General features: G+C 31.7%; 1 long non-coding RNA gene across 1 annotated transcript; it reads right to left on the reverse strand.

Moving 5' to 3' along the window:
- Positions 1-889: 889 nt before the first annotated feature.
- LOC127804700 (uncharacterized) lies at positions 890-6,163 on the reverse strand. The gene is made up of 2 exons (XR_008023708.1): positions 5,955-6,163; positions 890-1,436 (listed from the first exon to the last, which is right to left on the reverse strand). It is a non-coding gene; the product is annotated as an uncharacterized LOC127804700 (long non-coding RNA).
- Between the last annotated feature and the right edge of the window lie 1,121 nt (positions 6,164-7,284).

The raw sequence follows: 7,284 nt of genomic DNA on the forward strand, positions 1-7,284 counted from the left end.
AATATGTGATTTCTGCAGAAACAGCCCCTAGTGCTTGAAACTAGGCTGTGAACAGTGCTATCGAAGGGAAAATGATCAAAGTGAGTGATTCCTGTATGTTTTGTGACACTTTGAGCATTTGTTGCTTCACTTGTGTTTGGATGTTGGCTTGCATATCATGCCTTTGTGGCTTACATGTCATATTTTTCCTTGGTTATGCATATTCCTTCTATTTTGTCATATATCATGTTTGTGTTAGTGACTGTGGCTAGTTGTTGGGCCATCATGGAAAAACTCGTGCTCTTGCGGTGAGCCAAGGAATGACTATGATGACCGTGGGGTGATTGCAACACCCTGACATTGCTACCACAGGGGTGGATTTCATAATGGCATTACTACAAGAAATTGAGGGATTTACCCACACACGTAAATGTGGGTAAAAATTACCTTATGTGTCAATTATAATTTTTCTTCACACATAATGAAAATGTCAAGATGTGTGGGTAAAAGGGGAGTTAGAAAATAACTTTTACCCACACATATTCATGTGTGGGTAAATCTTAATATATTACCCACACATATATGTGTAAATAAATATTTTTGTATGTGTAGGTATTTTTATATCAGGAAGTTGTAATTGTGATATGGTTGATGTGGCTAATGATGTGGCTTTAATTGGATGATGATGTGACATGACACATGCATTTGTTTATGTGTAAGTAAAGTTAAGATTATGTGGATAATAATATTAAAAATAATTTTTTTGTGTGGGTAAAAACGTTGTGTAGGTAAAAAAAATATTATGTGCGAATAATAATTTAAAAAGATTTTGAATATGTGGCTAAAAAAAATATAATGTGTGGACAAAGTTAAAATATTATATTTAAAATTTCAATTGTTGCACATAAAAAGTCACAAAATAAAAAGTCATCTATTACAATTTAGATCAAACATATACGCACATAAAAAGTTATAAAGTCACAAAATAAGCATAAAATCATAGTCACCTAAAAAGTTCAAACATTCTTGAAAAAAAAGCATAAAACAAATTATTAAATCTCGTCGCCAAACTCCTCTTCAGTAGAATGGAGGGAAGGGCTAGAGCTGGATGGGTTAAGACGAGATGGATTGAGGCGATATCGTCCTGAACTATGATCAGATGGTACATGTGCAGTAGACGGATGAGGCATAATATTTTTTTCAATCAATACTTGCCGTAACATGTTCACGTCTCTCTGGAGCTCTTGAAAAAGAGACTTGTACTGGTTCAAATCATTAACCAATTGTTTGTATGTTGGACGACTAGACTCCTCACTAGTGCATGTTGTCCCGAAAGTACTAGGAGATCGCTCCTAACCAAACAAGCGAACAAATTGTCGTCCAAGAACCTTTTCTAAGATATTCTTATCAATCATTTTATCTGGAGGATTATCTCGCTTCAACTGCATCATTTGTTCCTGTAAAAAAATACAACATATTCTTAATCAATTATTTTTAAATTAAAAATATAATCTCAATTATGCCAATATAAAGCAGTTGAATCATCAAAATCGGCCATGATTTTTCACAAGCATACCCACTCAATGCTATTCATGCCACCGACAAAGGAATATGATGGAAAATCCAACAAATGCTTTCTACTTAAGTAACAACTAGCAACAACTAGATCTCCACAATATGATAAAATTCTATATTATTCAAATTCATTCAGAGTTACAAAGAAAAACTAATCAATCCCTTCACAGATCAACTCCCCCCACCTTTCAAAAAACATGGCAAAAATACAAAGAAAAACTAGAAAATAAACGAAAATGCAAGTTTTAAAATCAATTTGATTCGCAAAAAAAAAAAAAAAATTCTCAATGCATTAACTACATCATAAAAAAGACATTTCCAGTGCATTACTCCATTCCTTTTTCTTTTTGATAACTTTCTTTACTCCTATAAAACACTTATCCTTGATTGAACCTAATACTCTTCACAAGATACCCAACATAAGCTCTTCAATTAATAAAAATAAAACTATGCAAACCAATCTTCCCTGATTTGAACTTTTTCCTCCCCTAATCCAAAGTAAAAATAATATACTTACATTTGAATTTTTTATTTGCATTTTTTCATATACAAAGTTAATTTCATTTGCATGCTAACTTTTGTAATATTTTTAACCATTATTAACAGAGTATTATACATTGTCTCTTAATAATTGATGATCTCAAAATTATAGTCTACATATGGGTTAAGTACAATGACAAGCATTTAGACATAGAATACAAGTAATATCCTACTTTCGTAAAAAAATCTGTTAAAAATCATGCACATTTAAAATAATGATTAGACATCTAAATCTATTCAACTGGAAAATCATGCACATTTAAAACTTCATCTTTCAAAAAGTAAAACTCTCGTGATTACGAAAGAAAAGAAAAAAAAAAAGTTAATGGAAGATGTGAAACATAATTTTATTTGAGAGGGAACCGATGACACATCATGGGGCTTAATCATGCTATCATGCTCATGCTAACACTTTAAGTAACTAGTAAAAACTTTAAATAAAAGAAAAAAAGAAAAAAAGATTATGACACATTGAGTTATAGTTGTTATTACACCATAATTGTTTTTTTTTTTATGCCAAACTGATAAAAAAAAGAAAAAAAGAAAACTAAGAACAAAAGTGATGACAATGAAAATTTTGGATGATATTGATTGGTTCAGTAGAAGGAGATTATGACACATTGAGTTTTGTTGCAACAATTGAGTTACCTACAATCCAATAGAAAATTGCCTAAATGAAGGTGTGAAAAAGCTCTCAATGCTTAAGTAAGATATTACATGGATGATGCTGCGAGAATTTTGCACCAATGAATTTTGGTCACCTATATGTTGATGGGCCATAAGCTTGCTGATTTGGAATCACCATTGGTAAAGGCTATACATTACCCATGATGTTTTTACCTACAAAAAGGGTTGATAGTTTTTACCTACAAAAAGGATTGTTGAACTGCCTAGGGGCTCGCTCGAAAAAGCCTTCAGATGGTTAAGTTAGGGATGAATTAGGAAGCAGAACAGGTGTATAAGAAGAACAGGGTTTGCTTAAAGTATCAAAGGAATATATAGATCCAAGAATAGAGTTCAAGCGTGCTAAAACGACAATGAATGTAGGATGTCATTTTGCTTAAGTTGCATGATTATTTTGAGCTTCATTATTTTATGAAAAGCTAACCTGTTAAGCATTAAAAGCATGTCTCCCGAAGCATCAATCATGTAAATGTGCTTAAATGAGTATGAGAAAGAGTAGATAGTCTCTATATCTACATTTGTTATTTATCATGAGTTGAAGTGCACAAGTAATGATATCACTAAATCTCATGAATTTATTTGTCATGTGCTGTCAAGAAATGCAAATTTTGAAAAGTGCATTTCATTTTACATTTTTCAAAATCTTATGCACTGTTCATAAAAATATCTATTTCAAAATGGATTTCATATTAAATTTCTTTTGACATATGAAAATCAGTTTCCTATAAAAAAAAGCTATCATGTCACAACAAAGGTTTATCATGTTTTATCCTTATTATTTTCAAAGAGCAAAAATCTTAGACCACATTGCATATTTATTTAAAATCATTATGTGGATCTAACTTATTTATAAATTTGTTAAAGGGTTATTCTTATTTATTATCTATCATACTAACTCTTAAGGACCCAAGCAAATGGGTATCCAAAAATTTCCTTTGTGTGCTTTACAGTCTCATATCCAAGGACAGCTTTGAAGAATTAATGATCATGCTGACAGATTCTTAAATATGGTCAAAGCTAGAACATGCCTTAAAGAAATGTCTTCTTCATCTAGCAAAAAATGATCTACTAAAGTGTGCTTCCAAGGTAAAGTATGCCCAAGGTATACTTTTTACTTAAATATCTTTAGCATTTTTCAAAAAGAGTGCTAATTGATTGTGCTAAAATCTGTGATATATTTCAAAAAGAGTTCTAATGGTGGATATTGCTTGGAGCCTATTTTCAGGAATCACTAACACTTAAATTCCTAAGTGGAGAAGATATACTATGCAAACCCACATATAAGCCTCTTATCTAAACACCATGAAGACATTTGACATACTTGTAGCTTTCTCAAAACTAGACAAATTCTGCTATTGGATTAATTATAAAGGTTTAAGGGGTCAAGTAACTTTGTGAAGCTGAGAGATCTAGACAACCAAATTCACAAATCAGGAACCCAGTAACCAGTACAAGAAACTCCAAAACTGAAGTCAGCATTGCCATATTCAAAACAAGGAACAACATAATGAGTCCAAAACAACACTAGCAAACTTTGAATGAAACTCATAAGGTTCATTATGATGTCAAATATAGATACTCTGCTGGAAGTATGTTTAATGATTCAAGTTCCAACTAAAAATCGAGTAAGGTAAGTCATCAAACTATTTTGCCCAAGTAACCTAGTTCCTTTTGTCTTTGGACATGTTTAATTTTGCCAAACCACCATCAAATTAAGTGCATGCAATGGATTCATATATTTGTTTGATATATATTTGCAAATGTGAAAGGGATGCCCCTTTAGCCCAGATCTACAACTGCAATAAAACTTTCAACTAAATATATCACTTTTTGTCCATGGATTATCATCAAATTAGTCAGCTAAATGTGTTTACATAATGGTTTTTTTTGTTTAATCAGAACAATAAGCTTAAGGATGCATTAACTTGAAGAAGGGAAAGCATTGGTGATGTAAAAAATGAACACTATCATAGAGGAAATTATTTTTGGCCTCATCATCCAATCACACGGTAAATTTCTCATCTTTTCTAAGAAATTTACAAATGGTATATTATGACATAAATAAATATTAATTCTATTATAATAGCAGGATTTTTTTTTTCATGAAGTGGGAGTAAATAGAGATAGATAAAGTGACAATTAGAATTAGCCCATCGATTTTGAAATGTTCCTGTTTTTGTGTGGCCGTGAGTGAAGGCGGAAAGGGGATGGAAGACGTCGACATGGACGCCTACGCCTTAATTGACATAAATCATAAATGTTGGCAGCCACCAGCCAACATTAATAGCAGGACCGTCTGCATTTTAGGTTCAATATATGTTCGTAAGATTATTAAAAAATATTAAGTAATTATTTTTAAAAAAGTAATAATATAACCATTAAAACAAATCATTTATTAATAATTGTGTGTTCCATTTAATTTGGTTTTTAAAAAATCAATTCAATTCAATTGTACTTTTATCAAATGCCTGTTTCTTATAAAAAAAATAATAGAAACTGTTGTGATATATATAATTAAACAATGGAAATTGTGTTTAGTTTTGATGGGGGTGGCGTGTTTTGTTTAGGAATTGGTCGCAGCCGAGCATATAATCACATTTAAATTCAACAACAACAGTTAAATTTAATCCATAGACAAAAAGTGATATATTTAATTTATCTACTTTTTAAAATTGCATAAAAATTACTGCAACTGAAGGGAAAGATCAGCTAATTTCCACCCATAGTCAACCTCCCAAAAACCATTAAGCAATGCCTACAAGATCCAGACCTACGAAGTTTTCATGGTTCATTACAGCACAGAATTTAAAGAATTGACTACTTATTTAAAACATGAGACCTCGTTTACAGTAAGTAGTCTAATAAAGGAAGCTCTAAAACTTATTTTGCAAAGGGTTAAAGAGCTAGACTAGTCAAGGAAGATATTCTGGTTCAACCAATTAGGGAAGACAAACCCAAAACAACAGGTCGAAGAGCTAGATTAGTCAAACTAGTTAGTAGTTAGTAGTCCGAGAATTTTTTCCTTATAACTAAAACAACTCAGAGATCATTTTCAACTTAGGGTTTTTGTTGCAAATCAATGATCTCTCTAGAAGTTAATTGCAATGATCTATATCTTCCTAAATCCTATATTGTATTCGCATAGAAGTATCAAAATGAAAGATCATTTGAATTACCTTGGGAAGATGATCTCTGAGTTGCCAAAGCGGAGCGGTGTGAGAGAATCGAACAACAGAACGCGGCGACGACTACTGGAGGCGAGGACGATGACGATCGGAGAAGGAGACAGAGACAGAAGCGGAGGCAGAGGGGTCGATAGCCGGAGTTCAGAGAGAGAGAGAGTTGGGGGACAGTGAGAGAGAGAGGGATGGGGGCAAGATGCGTGATTGAGAGGGGGGGGGGGGGGGGGGAAGATGCGTGATTGAGGGTTTTGGAGGGAATGGGAATTTTGGGAGGGAAGTCGATCTACACTGATAAATAGAATATATAATAATATATGTATACTATATATATATATACTATTATTATTATTAAAATAATAATAATAGTAATAATACCGTTGGAGTTGGAGACATCAATGTATTATGTATATTTGTATAGTTAATTATTTATTTATTTGACCCCCTCGTTGCATTATTTTCTGTTAATTTGACCCCTTCGTTGCCTTATGTTCACTGCCCAGTGGCCGAACATTTTAACATTTTCATACCCTTTTATGCTATTGATAACTTTTTCTTAATTAATGTTTTATTAATTAATTATATATTCTCTAATCCCAAAATCACAATCTTGATTGAACCTTCCTCCTGATTAGTTTAATTAATAAATTAAAAGATGACTGATTCCTTAATCAACATAAAATTCACTTCACCTGATCAAATATTATAAATTCTAAATTAACAAATGGGAAACCACTAGGATTCAAATAGTAGCAGTTACAGCTATATATATAGTTAGATCGATGATAGCAATTAAATCAATACCTAATGGTTCATACTAATTAACATGCATGAACATCTTCTTCTTGATGAAGTCAAATCAATTGAAAATAGAGCTATGATTAACAGCTAGGATTAATTAGTTCTTAAAAAAGTATGCGTACATTGAATTCACTCATGTATATGATTAGGTACCCATGAGGTTATGAAAACATAATTTATTAAAAATATGTTATGTGTACATTAAAAAATTACGATTGGGTACACATGAGGTTAGCTTAAAAGATAAGCGATACTTTTCAATCCGACTTGTCGAGCTACCTCAAAAGTATATATTATGTGCTAAAAACGGACATCGTATGCAAACTCTATGCCCATAAGATCGAACACCGATCACTACAACCATATATTCAAATTCTTTTCATCGTGTTTGTCTAGATATGTTAATGTAACACGATCCATATCATATATTGTATTCTTTTTAATATGTTTGTAATTTTTAATATATTATATTATCAACAAATAATTAATACTTAATTATAATAATTTAATAATTATATTCGTACGT

Source organism: Diospyros lotus, chromosome 6, assembly GCF_014633365.1.
Source record: "Diospyros lotus cultivar Yz01 chromosome 6, ASM1463336v1, whole genome shotgun sequence".
In the NCBI taxonomy this organism is placed as follows: Eukaryota; Viridiplantae; Streptophyta; class Magnoliopsida; order Ericales; family Ebenaceae; genus Diospyros; species Diospyros lotus.